This window comes from Harmonia axyridis, chromosome 6 (assembly GCF_914767665.1).
Source record: "Harmonia axyridis chromosome 6, icHarAxyr1.1, whole genome shotgun sequence".
Taxonomy (NCBI): Eukaryota; Metazoa; Arthropoda; class Insecta; order Coleoptera; family Coccinellidae; genus Harmonia; species Harmonia axyridis.
In genome coordinates, this window is record NC_059506.1 from 10319582 (window position 1) to 10340837 (window position 21256).

At 34.3% G+C, this 21256-nt stretch overlaps 1 protein-coding gene across 3 annotated transcripts in view; it reads left to right on the forward strand.

Moving 5' to 3' along the window:
• LOC123681932 (meiosis-specific transcription factor mei4-like) overlaps positions 1 to 21256 on the forward strand; it is a 117474-nt gene that overhangs the window by 20018 nt on the left and 76200 nt on the right. The window contains exon 1 of one of the 3 annotated variants that reach the window (XM_045620299.1): positions 7670 to 7812. The exons of 1 other annotated variant lie outside the window; for it this stretch is intronic. The gene's annotated coding sequence lies outside the window, so the exon portion shown is untranslated. Of the gene's footprint in view, positions 1 to 7669; positions 7813 to 9353; positions 9412 to 21256 lie in introns of those variants that run through there. One more of the 3 variants, XM_045620302.1, reaches the window with a different exon arrangement.

The following is a 21256-nucleotide window of genomic DNA, read 5'->3' on the forward strand; positions in this document are numbered from 1 at the left end:
ATGTGAAATTGAACTACCCGAACTATCTCTTAATTGCCACCAAATTTGATACAAATATACTTTTATCTTGGATACTCAAGAAAAAAAGACTAATAATGAGTTTTAGATCTTATATTCGAAGTTGATAACCGGATTGTGCTTGAAAAGAAATCTTTACTAGTGTTCACACGCCAGCAGAAATTTTCTTTCAAATGGGTTAATCCTTTTTCGTTCACACCATAAACAAAATTTGGCATAGGATAAATAATAATTGCTCCTCGAATCCGTAGGAATAATTGTAGAATGCGCAATTTGAATTCATATAGTCACATCCAAAGATAGAGAACTGGAGAAAACGTTTCTCAAATAACTATTCCATAGTAATGCGAAAACATACATAACATATAACATTCAATTTATTCTTACTCAAATATTTTTTCAATCATGCGAAAAATACCCATTTCATAAACTGAAATTTTTCAGCAAGGCTAATACACAATGTGTTGGGAATAGTACCACCATAAATATGTGAAATAAATAGACTTTATTTCTTTTATAAAACTCAATATGTTTGTTTCATCTATGTTCGTAGTTATACAGGGTGTTTCATTGGTAAAAGTACCTAGGTTAACCTGAGGTAGAGCTACCCTAGACGAGTCTAAAAAACCTATATATTATAGGTCTAATCTTCCCCATAGCCGAGATACAGGGTGGTTTATTAATTCACCAATATTTTCAATTCTTTATAACTTTTGAACCACTCAGTATCTTTGATCGATATTTGGAACGCACAATTCACTCCATTAGGCTCATCGATTAACCATTAAACTAATTCAAAAAATCAGGTCCGTATTGGAAAAATATGGGACTTTTCACAAGCTGAGATTCAACACCCTGTATAGTGGAATATTAAAATTTTATGAAAATATTCGGAAATGGCAGAAATTTTTCTATGGGGATCAATAGATTTCGATGTCCCGCAGGTCATTTAACTCATCGAAAATTTCGGCCAAAAATTTAGTTCAATAGTGGAATTTTACTAACTTCTCAGGAAAATCGTACATTGAGATTGAATTGGGAAATTTTTTGTTACGCTGATTTGATACATTCATTCAGATGTATATCCTGATATTCTGACAATTATTTCTCACTAAATAATAGAATTTTGAGAAATTATTCGGTGTCAAATCCCACATGAGTTTATTCGAGTAGGCTACAGCAATTTCTATGACATGAAATTTTATAACTGATGGAACTGGCACATACTTTTTTTGAGGTATTGTGGATTGTTCTCGATATTGAAATTGAACATAATAGTGCCTCATAAATTCTCGAATCAAAAATATGCTGATATTCGGGTATGGTTCGTGTATGGTTTTTGTGACTGTAATGGTAGAGCGGCTGTACGAGAATTCCAATCAAGATTTATTAATAGAAGATTACCACATCACGAAACTTTTTCTTCAGTTTTTGATTATAATCGTAAAATGGCCAGTTTTCAACATCGAAATTGAATGATTTCCAAGGAGGTAGACACCTTAATATCGATGAAGACATTTTTGAAATGGTAAAGATACGTCCAGAATATAGCGCTAAGAGGATTGTTCATGCACTGAATGTGAGGTAGACCAAATCCTAATATGAATTTTCATTGTACTTTTGGTGTGGAGTTTATAAGAACCAATTGATTGGGGCACACATCCTACCAATGCAATTTACGGGTGGTCTTTATTTAGATTTCCTTCAAAATTATCTACCTGTATTACTATATGGACATTCCAGGGATATTCATTCAGTATGATGGGACTTCCCCTCAATTTACAGTTAACGTCAAGAACTTTTTGGAACAGAACTTTCCAAATATGTGGATTGGCAAAAGTGGCCCTCTAGATCACCTGATGTCAATCATGTCGATTATTTCGTTTGGGGATATTTGGAACTTACTTACGATAATTGCATTGTAGGAAGCGAAACAGCCGCGCGATAATTGCACTGTTCATAGATGCATAGTTTCTATGCATCTTACACAGTTCGAATCTATGGCAATTCCATTCTACATCAGTTTGACAAGTAATGTAACAGTTTATTCGGGAAATATTCCCCCGAATTAAACTCGTGCATCAAAATGACCAGATAATTTCGCATTCCAGCATGTTTTCTTTGAAAAACTGCATTTGGTCATTTTCATTTTTGGAGAAAGACACCGATGACACCGAAGGTGGAGAGCTCTTTCTCCAAAAATGAAAATGAACTCATGCAGTTTTCATGACAACACGCTGTCATGTAAAATTATCGGTAATTTTGATGCACTTTTGCAATTACTTTCTATAAGTTTGGTTCTGATGATGGTTTCATTATTTCCATGAATATGCAAACTCACTCTGTATAGCTTTCTGAATGTTTTTCCTCGTTCGATAATAAAATAATTATGAAATAAGTAACAGCTGATAGGGTATGTTCGAGTAAGTTCATATGGTCAATTCCAGAATGCCATTTCACGGGCTACTGCCTTGTTTCCTCTCACCTGTCTTTCCGTACCATACGTAACAGGACGCAGGGGGTTACTTCGAAGTTTTTCACCCCTATTAGTAATCATTCATATATCGTTCATTCATATACTATCCATAATTGGAATTTCAACGTATAAACCTCGCGATTTGAGTTTTTTGGAGACATAATCCATCTCTGATTATTATTATTTCCTGTCAGAATTTTTGCTTTTATTTGCCATTTTTTTTTCAAATTATAATTCATTTAGCTGTCATAAATACACATTTTTCTATAAGCTAAAATGCAGAGAATAGTGTTCATATAGAATGTTCACCGAAAATACTCTCAACTTTTTCAGATTGAATCCTTCATTTTACTGTATATTTAGAGGTATTTTTCAATTCATATGATCATTTGGTGTACTTCTCCCTCGACTTTCTCTAAGCTACCTTGAGTAGTTGTTGAGTTATTTGACTTTTATCGGAACAAATTACTGGCTAAGGTCTATAAGAAATTGTGTATTTCTCGAGCGCAGTGTATAAAATAAGATGTGTTTCATGGAATATGAACCTGGTGATTTTTTGTATTGAATCATTCAAAAATATCGAAAAGGAAACATTTTGCAGAAAAAAGTTTCCATTAAAGAGTTGATGATCATGATGCGGAAGTCTAATTATGCCACAATCTCTTACATTCAATTCCCTCTTGTGGGGGCACGAGAGTCAACTTTGGAATTTCAAATCGGAACTCCTGTTTTTTATTACAGATTCGTATTCTACCGCAACAAAATACAAAAGCTTTGTACGTTGTACGAACAATTTTTCACGAATCTTCACAGATGGCTCTGTAATTGAGTATAAATTTTCAGTCTAAACGACCTAAATGTAGCCGTACAATTAATCATTTACAGCGGGAAACGTTCAGCACATAAAGATATACTTGGCTGAGATATCTACTAGATTCCAAATAATCTTCTTTCAATTGATTTATCCTTATTGATTAGTTTCGAGTATTTTGAATAGTTCTTTTTTGTGATAATCAGAGAGCTCAGAAATTTAGGAATTCAGTCCATCATTCGAGAACGAAATCATATCAGCTACCATTGAGAGTTTTCGAAAAGGAGTGCTCGATGTAAGTGCAGAAATCTTCACAATAGCTCTTTTCAAAACATGTCATGAATTTCATGTAAAGGCATTGGGAATGGATACCTTACGTTTAGATGCGGTGTTAGAGTCCAACGTTTGATAACTCCATTGGAGCTTAATAATAATCGAGTTGGTTTTGATGACAAAAATTAGTTGTCAGTTTGACATTCGGAGTGTGGTTGATAAAATATTTTCAACGAACATTCTTCAATTATTTCCACTAAAACTATCATAATCCTTCGGAGACCTATCAAAAATACAAACATTATTGAATTAAGATTTCACATGAGAGTATTGTTTCGGATGCATGTCATTTTTGAGGAGATAGAGGAAGGTCGCCTAATTTTGGATACCTTTTTTCATTCAACTTCTTTTGTGTGAAAAAAAGATATTTTATTATTTTTTTTGTGCCTAATATATGTTATCAACTCATTAAAAACAGTATACGCTCACAAAAATATTTATATTAACTCAAAAGAACATAATAAATGGACCAAAGTAAAATATAGCACTTTTTCAAATAAAAAAAAGGGTTCCCAATATTGGATACCCTATCCAAAATTGGGAACCTATTTTTCCGAGCAAAAATCACACACATAAGCGTTCGTTTTCTCACTACCATCACAGTCTTTGCGTGCCCATTGGAAACAAACTGAACACTGTATCCAGCTTTTTCGATGTTGGTCTGCTGAAAAGTTTCCAGAGCAGAAAATACACATCTGAGTCATCGTCATAAACAAGATTTTGTGAGGAGTCACTTTCTTCTTCAACCTTTTTACTCTTCTTTATCTTCTTAGTTTTAACAATCGTCTTGTTTTTAGTTTTTCCAAAGGATTCTAGTTTTGGCGACTTTCATTTTTCTTCAAGGAATTCTTTTCTACTGTCTTTCTATAAGAAAATCCTAATTTTGGATATCCAATTTTAGGAAGCCTCTCCTATCCAGAATTAGGGAACCACTAGACTCTAGGTTAGGTGATTAAAATCAAAATGTCCATAAGAGTAATTCTTATTTCAAATACACAGACTGATTCTACCACTATTCTTATACATCCTCGCAAACTAACACTATCCTACTCTAAGTACTTACCTTTTTATAACTGTTTATACGAGGTGAAACAAAAAACTCGTTGTTACAAATAAACACATAATATTATTGTGCCACCTAGTATTGAATAGTAGTATTATGTGCTTCACACGGGATCATTTTATGTTAGGGGTGCTTCGTTCTGTGTATTCAATCAAAGAAAACTGTAAACGGATATTGAGATAATGCGGTATTCAAAATTAGGCAACTATCCAAAATAAGGCGACTTTCTAATAGAATCGTATCAAGTGTATACGCGACGTAAATTACATCTGACATAGTCGAGTAAAATTTTAATATGAAAAAGTACACAATTTATTATGGATTTATGAATAACAATTACAATTCACAAATATTCGGCAATGCTCAATATATGACCAAAAAAAAAAGGATGTTAAAATGTCACAGTTTTCACGAGTACAAAATGATCATTGTTCAAGAGTTAAGACCAGAAAACTATAACAGAATACTTCATTTCATTGAAGAAATTATGGTTTTAGGAGAAAATATTTCAAATTTTCGCAAATTAATAAAGATGGTCTTATTGCATACATAGTATATAATTGAGGGGACATATAATAAAACTTCTCAAAATTCTTATACGTAAAAATTCTTTTATATGAGTGCCTAGTCATCAGGTTACTTTACCCACAATTCCAGTACTAGGTTCTGTAATTTATCAGATTTAGTTTCAGTTATATGATTTAGTTATTTTCACAATTTCGATTAAACTTCTGTACCATATTCAACATTAAATCAAAACAGTTTAATTTCCCGTTAAAAATCTCATTTATGATCAGGATACTCCCTGTGCTATAAAATTCTTATGAATCACTGAAGAACCTGTCCCCCACCTGTCAAATAGCGGCTTGGTAACGATAAATATTTAAGTACCCTTCTATCGTTTTCCTCGCCCGACCCTTTCTGATCGTAAAAAGATTAGGAATTGAGATGGAACGACGTTCAGTATGACGAGACATAGCCTGCTGCGATCCTGGAAAATTATTGATCTGCCATAGTCGCGGTGGTCACTAGTGACGTCAGGCCGGTCGAATAAATAGGCTGACAATGTTGCCATGATTACAGATGATGAAAATTTAAGAAGGAAATAGAATTATACTTGCGCCTTAATTTTTAAGGGAAATGATCTGCATTTTGAATTAAAAGAACTTACGTTGCAACGAATAACATAATGAGAATATATATGCTTCCTTGAAGGAAATGCTAATAATTTCATGGAAGGGTAACTATGCCAGCTGAATTTGTTATTTTCCAGAAGAAAAACATTGCACATTTTACACTGGTGGTTTTTTTTCCTGAGAGAATATCTCAAATGATTTTCAGGAAGCAGAGCTCTAAAACCGACCCCTTTCACAAAGAAATTTGCTAACTACTGAGCCATAAATCTTTGAATATAAATTTGGAATTATAATGATTATATTGAAAAATATATACTCAAAAATTCATAAGCCCGAAACCATGAGCGCTAGGAGTTTTCGGTGAAAAAAATTGTATTCAACATCATCGTAATCACATATTCTTTAATTTTCATGATTTTGCGTGGTTAAGTTTTCGAAATGTTTATTCCTTTTTTTTTTCTTGTGAGAGATTATGAATCGTATTTCCAATACAGAAAAATAACGGTGTAGCAGATTTCATGTACTGCTGTCATAGTTTCCGAGGAGAGCTCTGGACGACATACAGCTGTCAGATTTTATTTATTTTTTTATTGGATTCGGTATATTTCGAATCGTAAAATAAAAGGTTTATTATTAACAACAACAAACCGAAATTATAACATAGAAATTCTTCAACCGAAGTTTTCTCGATATCTATTAAAATTATGACCTTATGTGATCCTCTAACGATATAGAAGGAACAGTGGCGACGCCACCTTTCAAGAATAGGAGGTGCCAATATTTCAGGAAGAGACCAGCAAAGATTAAGGGGAGGCATGTGCCCTTCTGGCCTTCCTCTATTACAACCATTGAAGGAAAACAACTTATATGGCTGAATGTTGATACTTGATGTTTAACAAATTGGAAATTCAATTCAATCAAGAAGATGCAACACTAATAGTATATACAGAGTGTTTCTAAATTGGAGGTTCAAAAAAAATGAAAGATTTCTCGGATAATCTTAAGAAAACAATTTCCTATGAACATGGGCCCTCAAACGCTTTGTTTTCGAGATACAGTGTGTTTCTTGTTATCCTACTTTTTTGTGATAAGAATAAGAAAATTTTTCTTCACAAATAAACATCTTTGGATCAATTATGATTCAATTATTATTAAATAATCATAGTCATACTTTTTGTGATGATCAGACCAGTTTATCAAATCTCTTTTAATATTCACTACAGATTGAGTAAATGAATTCGAAAACATAAAATTAATTTATTTATCACAGCTTACTAACTGGATTTTAATAATAATTTCGATTTTTCTTAGGATTACGAGAGAATGGTTTGAAATTTTATCTCGAAATCAGTTAGCAGTTATGACTAAACTACTAAAAAAAAAGTGTAGAACAAAAATTTTTTTTTTGCATTCTTTTGAAGTAACTACCATTGGTTCTCCAAAATTCTGGGGTTGAGAGCGTGTATTTTTCCAGAAAAATATCACTGTACATTTTCATTCAAAATCAGCCTATCACATGATGAAAACTCTAAATTGGAACATCTATTCTAAAGTTAAGTTGAATATATATTGTGAAGAGAAGGTTTTATGAGAAAAAAAACTCCTATATCGAAAAGTTTATAAAACTTTTTTTTCTTATATTGATCCGAGGAATCTGTCATTTTCATTTATAACTCTTGCGGTAGGTCGAAGTGTTTATTCGGAAAAGATCAAATAACTATGTAACCACTCATGAACCATCCTGAAGTTTCATACCGAAAAAATAATCTAGCTTCGGTAGAATCGCAAGCAAAAGCATCAAATTTATCGTTGGATCATAGAAAATTGAAACGTCAGTTTGTTATAAATGAAAATTCAGATGATAGAGAATTCTAGAATATCAATTATCAATTGAAATTAGTGCTTAAATGGCCGCAATTGATTGATCTAAAGGAGTTTGTGTGAAGGAATGTTGAGCTGAAATTAGTGATGTCATGTGAGTAACATTATTAATTATTATGTAAAATATGAGGAGTTACATTCCACTGCGACCTTTAGGTATATTGTGCAACATTATAATTATTCAATTGAAGAAAGAAGTCCATACTCAAAGTAAAGTAGTATCTACATATGAAAAATTAGACTTTTATTGCTCTGCTACAAAATAGATATTTTATGGTGGTTATAGACCTATAATTGAGGATCCAACCACCGAGGATAGGAAAGATTAATTAAATTAACAAATTGATTTTATAGATCGAGGAAATAATATTCATGTTGTAGCAGAGAAATAAAAGTTTAACTTTTGATATATACAACTCCTCTTTGAGTATGGACTTCTTTCTTCAATTAAATAATTTTGTTACACAATATACCTGAAGGTCGCGGTAATTAACTGATTCGTAGTGGTAGGTCTGTCAAGTAGTTGTGTACCTTTGTATTTGATTTGGATATATCTTTTTCTTTGCATTTCCTCCACTAAAGATGAACCCATCAGGCTTTGAAACACGTCTGTGGGAGTTTTTTCAATAAAGTTTTATTGAATTGGAAGTTTTCGTGACCTTAGTTTCCTTTGCTATTTTTTTAACATAATTTCATAATACCAATTATGGATATTGAGTCAATATGAGAAGAATTTCACAATTTTTGCGTAGTACGCCGAAGAAAAACAATTGAAACAATGAAAATTCATAATACTAGTGCAGAAGGTATTGATATTCTTCCACGAGTTCAAAATTAAAAAACGACTCACGGAAAGGCAAGTTTATGAATGGAAGATTGTTAGAATGAAACTTTTGTACGATTATTATACATATTTTCCCTAATTCACTGGATTTTATTGTAATTAATGGAATATTTCAATAAATATCGTTTAGTGATTGATGCATTGAAAAATTTGACATGTAGTAGATTAATCCGTGACAGGAGATCTGTGTGAAACTGAGATATTTCCGCACGATTTTATTTTACAAGGTAAGGCAGACTGAACGGATTTGCCCCAGAATTAGTGATTGAATTACCTTAATATTTTTTAATTGATCAGATTCATTTATGATAAATTCAATTAATAACTATATGTCTTTCAATATTGTATGGGCTAAATGTTTTAAAAGACTACTCTATTCGTTACTTTTTTGATCCAAAACCTTCATTACCTACTCAATCATTTAAAATTGGAATTGTGCTGAGGAAATTTCACAAATTCCTAACCATTAATTCTTAATTTTTGAAACAACTGTAGATTGATCAATTTGATAAGTATTGTGGTCCCACGTTTCATAATTTCATACATTATATGCATAAAATTTAAGTTTATCCCTCAACTAATAATTTTATTGAAATGCGTGAGGATACGACAATGCTGCTCTGTGAACAATATAATTAATAAAAGTTCTGGAAAAAGTCATTCGAAATGAAGAGTATTACTTCGATGAAAAATATCATGTGCATGAGGGAAATTGCTTCAACAATGACAACTCCGCGCTCTCTTCATTCCAAGTCCAATTCCCAGATCTGAATCTAGTAGACTATGGATCCCTGTGGAATTCAGAGTGTTCGCGTGCATGCTGCGATTTTATGGATATATTGTCAAAAGGTAAATTGAGGCTTAAATTTGTTAAGAAATTGAAACACGCCTGTTTGTCCCGTTTGGTCTTCTTGATTGGGGGAAATTTTGATGAACTTATAGGGTATCGGAACTCATTCATAATTTTCGATGCTTGTATAATAATATGAAATCAAAAACCATTCTCTGAATGGAAAATTGTAATTATTTGGTGTTCCCAACAAGTTATAATACAAAAATTCAATTATACAAAATTTTTTATTTGAACGTATGCATCAATTCCAACTTGAAAACACATAGGTACGATTAGTAGCGCAGTGTATCCATGAACAATCCATCCCAAATATGTTCATTATCCTGACAGTCCTGTAAGCCTCTCAGAGGCTTATTTGTTCGAATTGGAAAATTATGCTCTTTTTCTATGTATTGTTGCTAGGTACGCCCCACTGCCACACTTAGAGTACATACTTTTAGATTTTCACTTAAGATTGGGATAGTCGAACGGGACTGGAAAATTGAAAAATTTCTCCCTCGATCAGTGGAATGGAACCCGGGAGAAAATAACACCTGCCAACTGTCATGATCGGGGGAAAACATGCTTAGGGCCAGTTGCACCATTTGCCTAAATGTTGATTAAAAATTTAAACATTGATTACTATCTGATTTCTTAAGAGAAATCGAAAAGTAATCAATGTTTAAATTTTATTCAACGTTTATGCAAATGGTGCAACTGGCCCTTAGCCCCTTCCTCAACCTCTATTAAGTTATGAGCAGAGCTGTGACAAGCACTAAGCACCGGTTTCCACAAAAGACTCGCGAATACTAAGCACTTTGTAAAGTAATTCGATATTTCGAATACTAAAGAGGATGAAAACGAACAATTTTGAATCCAACTCAAATATGGATTTTGAACTTTTAACACTTTGATTTAAAAATAAAGAAAAATGTAGAATAATGTTTGAAGATATTTTTGAATGGAAGTAAAAATGGAATTACCAATATAATGAAGGATATTAGTAAAAACGGGAACCTTAATGGACGGTACAAATGTGAAGAATTATTATTCCATACCTATTTGAAAACTTATGACTATTTATTTTTGAGCCCTCGTTCCCTGAACAGATCTATTATTTCGTCATAATGTCTATAGGTAATGTAACGATAGCTCAATGAAATTAAGTTAAACAACAAGAAAACACAAAAGATACGCTGGAAGCACTCGAACCTACCTTTATTGGGATGAACGCCCAGAATCGGTAGTTGGTCATATCCTGGTATCTATTTATAGTCTTTGAGAACTTTTCACACACTCTAATAAAATTAAAGAACTTAGAAAACAACAAAATTCATACGCTAACTTTGAACTTTGAACCAATCTATATTAAGTAATTATCTTCGGCACCTATGTATCCATATGCAGACCGAGGTATTCCAGCGTATTTATTCACGAAAACAAAATGAAAAATAAAACCCGACGCGTTGTTTCAACTGTCGTAGAGAAATAAACAGAAAAATATACCGAAATTTAGAACGAAAATATTGAGTGTTGTATTAATATAACCGCCCACCTAAAATGTACATATTTTAAAGAAAATAACATGAAAACAAAATAATGTATTAAGCAATATACTATTATTGCTGTGGTAATGGACACAACTTCTCAGTAGGACATTGTATCATAATTTGGCTGGTACGAACGGTAGCTACACGAGCTATCCCATATGAACCTGGATGTAGCTTCTGAGGAAATGTCAGAAACCAATTCAAAGTGTATGGCGAAATAAATGAGAAGGCAGACGTAGGCTTTGGTATACTTAGTGCCCTGTGTTATTAACATGGTGATGTGAGCACGACCACTGAAGGCGACATCAACACATTGAAAAGGCTTCAACCGATTTGAAGGGATAGAAGGCAAATTTTCCATGAACGGTTGAACTGGTTTGGGATATGTTCGAAAGCATTTATTTCATTGTGAGAGCACTCGATGTATTGATCGCCTCGATGAAAGTATCCAGAATTGCTGACAAATAAGGTACTGCAGAACTTGATGACCTGGGTGTAAATATTTTATATGGAAATGACGAATTATAAGATCGGTCAAGGGATGTTGGATGTTTGCTCTCAAAGGAAAGTCCTGAAAGGGCAATTTGACCGCCCACCTTGAGAATATCATCCAAATCAAGGAAAGGATTTAGTTTCCTTAAAGGTTTTGACAAAAGTTTACCCCTTCGAAGATCCATTTGAACCTTTTTTATAAGAAATAATAAGGCATGTGTCAGTTCAGAAATAGTTAACTTGCCATGGCAAGGCATTGAAGAATTTTGAGCATTGAAGCAGAATCTCCAAACGTATGCCAATATCTGTTGAATTTTCGAAAGAGATGAAAACTGCGAAATGAGGTCATCGGTCAAAGATTTCCGAACCGATGTTGAAAAAACAATCTTCCGTGTTTCCTCCAAATGAAGAGAAAGGTCTTCAGTATAGGTGAATAGATTGTTCAGAACTAGATTAGATCTTAACCAAGATGGTCCCGACCACCACTTGGAGTAATTTTCCATAAACGGAGTTAAACCGAGAGAGCCAAAGTCAGCAGGGTTATCCCCTGACTTAACTTGAAACCAGTTTTCGGGAGGAACGAGATCAGAAAACTTAAAAGGTGGATAGGAGGAGACCACAAATGAAATCAGCTTGGCCAAAAACAAAGCAGCACATAGCTCGAGTCGCGGAAGAGATATACACTTAATTGGAGCAATTTTTGATTTTGCGCAAACAAGACAAGTTTCAATTTGTACCGATGAATAAATGAAACGAAAATAGACGACAGCTGAGTAACCCCCTGCACTGCCATCACCGACTTCATGTAGTTCACATCTATTATAAAACGGCCGGAAAATACATCGAGGAATCCGAAGATCTTGTAGATGAGAGATAGGTCGAACCTTAACTGATTCCAACAATTAACGAGGTCAGAAGTAGGGGTCTGGTCCCATTGGAAACCCTGAATCCAAAGAACTTTTATGAGATGCTTCAGGAAGAAAGTAAAAGGTGTTAAAAAACCAAGAGGATCATGAATTCGATCAAGTTGCGATAATATGCTTCGCATCGTGCAAATGGAATCTATTTTAGACTTTGAAAAAGAGAAGGTATCACTATTGGGATTCAAGCAAAGACCTAGAATTTTTATGAATTCACTAGTGGTAAATGAAAATGACTGTATTAACTGGTGTTTCAATGGAATTTCTTCGAGAAGCTTAGGTTTATTACTCGCCCACTCTCGTAGTTCGAAGCCACCCCCATTTAAAAGGGAAATAAGATCATCTCTGAGATCGATGGCCTTTTGAAGATCATCAGAACTCTCAACAATGTCATCGATGTTGATGATGATATATATATATATATATCTATAAATATGTCGTCAAGCAAGAAGGTTGTGTGGAGCGGATCTCTTCAAATTTCGATTCCCGAGTGCGCTTCTTGTAAACGAACAATTATTAAAAGTAATGCAAAATGTAATATTTGCAATAAAGTGTACCATCCTAGTTGTTCAAGTAGAATTGAGAAGTGTTGTGATAAAGATCTGTTCGATTGCACTTCTGGAAATGTATCTCCGATTGCTGAGATTGTAAATGAAAGTATATCTGATGAGTCTACTCAACAAGAACTGCTCTTCAAGATTATATACGAATTGGAGGCGAAAAACACACTACTCATGGAAAATAATCACCTTTTGAAGTTCAGGCTTTCCACCCTCGAGGCTGAAATTTCGAATAAGAACGCCGTGATAATTGATATAAGGAAAATACACAAAACTAACATTAATATGAGAACGGATTTAATTCCACCAGTTCAATCAAGTGCAGCAGGCAGCGAGAATGCTTCTGGTTCTGCAACTGGTGCTCTCACTGTTCCGGAGATTGTCCAAGTGTCATGAACGGGTTGGTCAGGGAAAGTTGACCAATCGTTCACTTATCTCCGGTTGAGATGTTCTTTTAACCCCTGGAAGAGCGGCTTTCCTGAGATCTCGGAGAATTAATAATTATGTAAGTTCACCAAAGATGTTCTACGTAAGTCCGGCCCGTCGCTTCAATGGACAGGTCTTATTAGTTGAATTTCTTTCTCTAGGGACAGGATTAGTTTATTGGGTCAATGAAAATCGATTTAAATTTTAAAACAAAATATAATAAAGAAAAATAAAAAATAACCAAAGTTACAATATGCCTTGAAATGTTGACTCAACGGCCAAAATTTTATAAAAAACAAAAAAATGTCTCAAATAATCTGTTATTCAAACAAACGAAACAATATACCAACGTTGAATTTGGGAGAATCAGGACTACTCAAATAAACTTATTTTCATCGAAAAAAAAACATTCAAACATCAACAAATAAACTAAAAAGTAAATAGCCAAAAACTTGCCCTTATCCCACGATGCTAGGTGAGTATTTTAGGCCCTGCCTAAACCTAGTTTTGATTTTTTTCAAACTGTTCACTCGAAACGTGTAATTCCTTATATAACACTTCACTCCCGATCCGCGAACTCCGATCTAACCTATTTTATTCCAAAGAGATTCTAAAACTTTGTCCCAAAAAAAAATAATCCCTAATTTTCTATTTCTGACCTAAGTCTTCCTTTCTCAGAGCCAAAACAATTCCTTCTTCCAAAAAAACTTGAAATTCCTTCAACTGTCTATCATCTACTAAATTTATTACTCTGATATTGAAAAGGAATTGTTTTGCTCTAAGTCCGGTTTCGCGACCGACGTTCTAATTCTCAACCTTTCTCAATAAGAGACCCTAAGCGATCCTGACTCAAAACTCAAGCCTCATCATTCCTTCTTCATTTTTTGTCAACAGACCTTCAACCTCAGTTCAAACTAGATTTTTATGCAGTCTCAGCAAGAACCATACTTCGAATTTGCCTACAGCCTGACGGATTTTCTGCAGTGTCATATGTGACCAAAAAGCATTTACTGAACTCAGATAAGCCAAGATTTCCCCGTATCTAAATGTATTCTTCTTATCCGTGAAAGATATATCGATTTCACCAGCATGGTGTCGAGACGTCTGGAGACGGTAACTAAGAAAAGCATTGATTGGAAAACAAAACATTCTTATGCTAAGATAAGATCAGTTTACTTAAGGCGCGATCACTCTTTGAATTTAACGTATTTCCTCGGCATAATAATTCTAATAATTTCGGTAATTTTCAAATATCCGCTTTACTACACAAGTACCAGACGGGATTACGAGTGCGACAACTCCTGTGGCGCTCCTGTGGGGAAGGCTAGAGCCAAATATATTCAAGATCTAAAGTGAATAATACAACTGTGAATTCTTCAGAATCAAGGCTCGCCAACAAGTCGGCAATTTCACCCAACTTACAGAGTGAAGAATGAAATACTGTTTTTCATGAAAGAAGGAAACGTAGTCGTGTATTAGTTGTTGAAACCTGCTCTGGATATGCATACTTCGAAGGCATCGAAAAATTCAGTATGTTTCATGTGACAAATTCAAAACCAGAAACCACTGAAGAAAATCTGCACGACTTTTTGAAGGAAAATTTCTCGTCTGTACGTTGCGAGCGACTTACATCAAGGTACCCAGATAACTATTCATCTTTCAAGGTGACTATTCCAATCTCAAACCATGAAGAAGCTTTAAATGGATCAAACTGGCCTAACAGGGCCAGCATTCATCGTTTTTTTCGGCCCAAGAAAATAAGCCGCCCAACAAATTAAGCGTTGATGTAACCGATTAGCAGAGACTTTTACAACTAAATGTTCAGTGTTCAGTGTTGCTTCATTCCGAAGTGGATCCTGACATCGTGAGTGTTGCTGAGCATTGGTGCAACTCTGACAGTGTAAGAAAAATGACTGTGGATGGTTACACCCTAGCTGACTTTTACTGTCGCCCCCATCGAGCACACGGTGGGTCACTGATATATGTGAAGAATGATTTGAAGGTACGAAATTTGTGCGTGTCAAGTTTCTCTGTTGAGATGAATTTTGAAGTAAGTGGTACTATTGTAATGGCAAATAATATCCGTTTAGGTATCATAAGTGTTTACCGTCCTTATACCGGTGACTTTGAAGTGTTTCCTGGCCGATTGTCATATACTCTCAATCATTGTTCAATATTTTTGTATGCGGTGATTTTAACGTTGATAACCTAAAGGTGGATTGTATACACCGTAAGCTATTGTTTGATTTCATAAATTGTTATCATTTTAGTCTTTCCACACAAGATCCAACTAGGATATTTACTGATATAACTGGTCATACGTCCATCTCCAGAGTCAACTATGTTCTTACCAATAATAACCAATAATTCCCAGCATGGCTTCAGATCTGGCCGTTCAACCCAAACGGCAGCTGTTCAATTCACTGAATACATATACGAATGTCTTGATAACGGGTCAGCAAATGTCAAAGTCGGGGATACTCTATCATCTGAGTACACTTTAAAATTAGGAGTACCACAGGGATCCGTCCTTGGACCTCTGTTGTTCCTTATTTTTATCAATGACCTTCCTGCAAGTTTGAAAGATGAATTGTTCAGTTTTTGTTCCCAAAACGAGTTACCATCATTCTCGAAGATGTGTTTAATTATTTTGTTTGCTGACGACACATCGTTTGCTGTTAGGGCTTCTTCTTTCGAAGAGCTCCAAATATTGTGCGAGTTTCTACTTGATTGTTTTGTAAAATGGTGCCGTACAAATAATCTTGTAATTGATATCGGAAAAACTGAATGTATTCATTTTTCATTGGGTAAATATAGTAAGAAACTCGTTCTTCACCATCTAGATACTGTAACCACATCTAAAGATTATGTAAAATTTCTTGGAATTTTTCTGGATGAAGGTTTAAGATGGTTCAGTCACATTGATTTGGTCTGCGGTAAATTGAAAAGTTCATTTTTCGCTATAAGTAGAGTAAGGCACTTGTTTCCCATGTCATCGTTGATCAATATTTATTACAGCTTAGTATATAGCCATATATCTTACAACATCCTACTTTGGGGAAATTCTTCAGAGGTTAGTAGGGTCTTTATTATTCAAAAGCGGATTCTGCGCATGATATTTGATATAACACCAAGGACGTCTTGTAGACCAGTTTTTTTACAAAATGGTATTCTCAAGCTGTCTTGTATTTTCATTCTTAAAACCTTATTATATATTAAGGAAAAAGAGAATAGCATCACAAAATTATCAGCTTTCATAATTACCATACAAGAAGTGGGGGAGTGCTGTTTGTGCCAAAACACAGAACAACAAAATTTGAAATGTCGCCCACATATCAGGGCATAAAATTGTTCAATCATTTACCTTCCCATATTACGTCTCTGAATCTTAGAGAATTCAAGGCCAGTGTGAAAGCTTTATTGTTAAGAAATTGTTATTATACTGTTGGTGAATTTTTAAACGATACATTTGATAATTATTTATGTTAACTTTTTTCTTTTTTTTGTGACTTATCTCACACATAATTGTATGTCTTATGAGATCAATAAACGATTATTATTATTATTATTAATAGTCTAAAGGAGTTAAATCTGGAGAACGTGGTGGCCAAAGATGTGGACCATTGTTCGCCAACCATCGATCTTCAAATAGCCTGTAGAGGATATTTGACACATTGAGTGAATTGTGTGGAGGCGCGCCATCTTGTTGATACCATAAGTCATTATGGTTCTGTACTAGCAGCTCAATTATTTGAGTCAATATGTCAGAATATCTATCTCCTAAGGGAGAACATTCTTTAAATAATGCAAACATGTGTAGTGTTCTATCTTACCAGTTAAAGTCCCATCATAAATGTGAACATCGAGAATTGCGCAAAAAACATTGAAACTCCAGGTCTCTTGAAAGTTCCATTGTCTGAAGTGGTGGTTGTTCTCTTCATCCCAATAATGACTGTTATGCCTATTGAAAGAACCATTCTTTGTGAATTTAGATTCATCTGTCCAAATTATACAGTCCAAAAAGTTTTCATTCTCTTGAAATCGAATCATCGTAGCTTCGCAAAACTCTGTTCTCCTGACGAAATCAGTTTCCTTCAAATGCTGTACCCTATTGAATTTATATGGGTGCATTTTATGTTTTTTTAATATTCTCCAAACACTCGATTGAGATAATCCCAGATCAATCTCGGCATCTTTGAGAGAATTTTGAGGATTCACACGAAAATATGCAAGAACTCTAAATTACGTTGTTCTCATCTTCTACTACACTTTTTTTTCTGTGTATAGTTTTCTTAACGAAAGATCCGACATTTCTCAAGTTTGTCATGGTTCTGTTAATGGTATCTCTCGTTGGTCTGGGTCGGTCAGGAAACCTCTCAATGAACAGTCGAATCGTTCTATCTACAACTTTATTACATTCTCCATGAAGTAGAATGAGATTTAAATAATCTTCATTGGTAAAATTAGGCATAGTGATCGATTTTATAACTTAATAATCACCAAATTAATAGTAAACACAAAATGCTACTGAATAAAGAGGAATTTGGCAGATGTAATTAATGATATCTATCATTAAAAAAAAAATGTAAAACATGGTAAGTTTTTGCATAATATGGTTCATAAGGAATTATTTATTTATCACTGGAGAGAAAACCGATGGCCGATTAGTTGAAATAAAGAGGTTTCCGATACAAATTCGAATCAAAATTCGCCATCTATTTAGGAACAACCTGTAACTTTTTTCTCTTGCATATTAGGGTAGTAAAATCTAAAACATGGTTTAAGTAACAGTTCCTGAAAATTTCATCTTTTTGGCGTGAAGGGAAAAGAAATAGCTGAAAATTCAAGACGAAAAACAGTTTTTTGTGAATAACTCAGAAAATATCCAGTTTAGGACAAGGGTGTGATGCATACACTCACATTATTTTTTAACGTAGATTCAATATCTGCCATAAAAAAATTGGGTTCTAATTTGAAAAAATTGATTTTTCACGATTTTGTCATCCCTAACTTTGAAAGCGATTTTTTCACCCCCTGTATCATGAATCGCGATTTCGATTTTTAAAGTGGATACATCAATCTTACATCTTGAAAAATCCCAAAAATGAAAATTTTCCATCCAAAAACCTCGAAGTAATTCTTGTTTCAGCGGAGCTCTATTTTCGATTTTTTTTTTTCGAATTTTCCCGCTCAGAGAGAATTTTCCAACCAAAACTGAAAAATGTTACATCAAAATAACTTGAAATTTTCTAAGGAATCTATTTCTTCAATAAAAAAATGGTGTTCTAATTTGAAAAACGGAAGTTGACGTCTTTTCCGGAAAAACCGGAGGTGTATCATGAATCGCGATTTCGATTTTTAAAGTGGATACATCAATCTTACATCTTGAAAAATCCCAAAAATGAAAATTTTCCATCCAAAAACCTCGAAGTAATTCTTGTTTCAGCGGAGCTCTATTTTCGATTTTTTTTTTCGAATTTTCCCGCTCAGAGAGAATTTTCCAACCAAAACTGAAAAATGTTACATCAAAATAACTTGAAATTTTCTAAGGAATCTATTTCTTCAATAAAAAAATGGTGTTCTAATTTGAAAAACGGAAGTTGACGTCTTTTCCGGAAAAACCGGAGGTGCTCATGCCTTGAAAATATTTTAGATTTCATCAGCATCGTGAAATACTTATAAGTGCTGAATTTCATGAACATACGTTCAGTAGTTTCCCGTACAGGCAAAAGTCGGGGATAATAAAAATAACAATATACAGGGACTTTCACGAGGAACCTCACCCATATTTATGGGTGAGGCTGAAAAAAATTACCCAAGAGAACATTTTGGTAAATACTTATTTCGCTCTATTCCATAGCTGTATGTCTTATGCCATAATTATCTGGGGCGATGCGTCGGAGGCAGATCTGGTTTTCCTGAAGCAGAAGAGAGCCATAAGAACAATTGCGGGTATTAATAACACCACTTCCCGCAGGGAATATTTCAAAAAATTGAGAATACTTACCTTCTATTCCCAGTTCATTTTTTCATGTCTAAATTACATTCATGAAAATAAACACAAATATTTTACGACGGGCGAATTCCATCAATACGCTACTCGCAATAGAAATGATCTCTGTATTCCATATCATAGGATCAAAAATGCACAAAAAGCCACTAACTATTTAGGCATAAAGTTATATAACCATCTTCCTGTGGACTTCAAAACTCAAGATGGTTTCGAAAGACGTCTCCGAAATTTGATGATTTCGAAGGCCTATTATTCTATTGAGGAGTTTCTGTCCGATGTTCTTCAGTGAAATTCTCAATACTCGTAATGAATATAATAATACATGTGTATTCATTTTTGATACTGTTTTCTATTTCAAATGTTTTGGTATATATATTTTTTTTGACTATTAATTGTTACCTTTGGCTTTGTAACTATTTGTGAAATAAATTTGATTTGATTTGATTTGATATGTTGGATTGTCTCATTCGTTGGACACCCATAATGGCATCGATCGTCAGTAAGAGTTCGATCCTTTATGATATGCTTGCAGTAATTTCTTGTTGAGATCACTTGATCTTGGATGGCTAAAAAAAATCTGGATACATCGCACCTGATGTGAGCCAATAGTTCGACGCTTCAATGTCGACATGATCCTGGTTCACCTCGTTGAAATGTCGTCCATTTAGGGGCTTTTCTCTCCATCTTTGCAGTTTTTCTTGGATTGTCTGGTGGTTGTATGACAATTGCTCCTTGTGGAGTTGTAAAGGTGTTGATTCGTCTGCTTCACACAGTACTTTGTATATCTGTGACGTGCCTGATTTGTCTTTGAAGTATGTTCGTAGGCATACTTAGAGGTCTAGAAGACCTCTGCCTCCTTTATTCCTTGGCAATGTCGTCCTTTCAATGCTACTTTTCGGATGGTGCTTGTGTGCTTTTGTCATCAAGGTTCTCATTTTGCGTTGCAGATTTTCTATAACTGTTTTGCTCCATGGAATTATACCGAAAGAGTATGTTAGAATTGAACATGCATATGTATTGATAGCTCTCGTCATGTTCTCGCTGTTGCGGTTTGTTTTTAAAATTTTGTTGATTTTCCTAATGAACTCAGTTGTTAAGTCTTCCTTCATTTTTTGATGGTTTATTCGTCGATTTTGTTTCATTCCTAGGTATTCATAGAGATCGTCCGATTTCATTGCTTCTATCTCCTGTCCATTGGAAAGAGCGATTGGTTCATCTTGGGTTTTTCCTCGCACTACGCTGATAGTACGACACTTGTCCAGTCCGAATTTCATCCCCACGTCTTTCGAAAAATTTTCCACCAGTTTGACCATAATTTGCAAGTAGTTTTTGTTGCCTGTTATAAGTTTTAAGTCATCCATGTATAGCAAATGATTGAGTGCAATAGTATTTCTATTTCCTTTGACATTGAAACCTTTTTCAGTAGCATTCAGTTGTTTAGAAAGGGGTTCAGCGCCAAGCAGAACCCAAGGAGATTCATTGAGGTTCTGCTTGGCGCTGAACCTCAATGAATCTCCTTGGAAAATTCCCCTTTTTATTGTGATCTCTTTAGTAGTTATGTTCGCCGTAGAGAGTTCGATATTCGTTCTCCAGTTGCACATTGCATACTTTAGAAAGTTTATTGTAATTGGATCGATCTTGTATATTTCCAAAATGTTTGTCAGCCACCCATGTGGAATAGAGTCGAAGGCCTTCTTATAGTCAAAATATGTAATAAAAAGATTTCTGTGTTTTTTGAAGGCTGTGTGTTGCAGATCCTTCGGTAGGAGGTTAGTGGTCCCTGTTGTTGAAAATTTGGGCATTTCCGTTGGATTACTTATAACACCATTTATGGTTTCAACAAGCCTGCCGTGTATACACTAAAAATTTTTCAACCAAAAGTTGTAGATTCCATCTGGGCC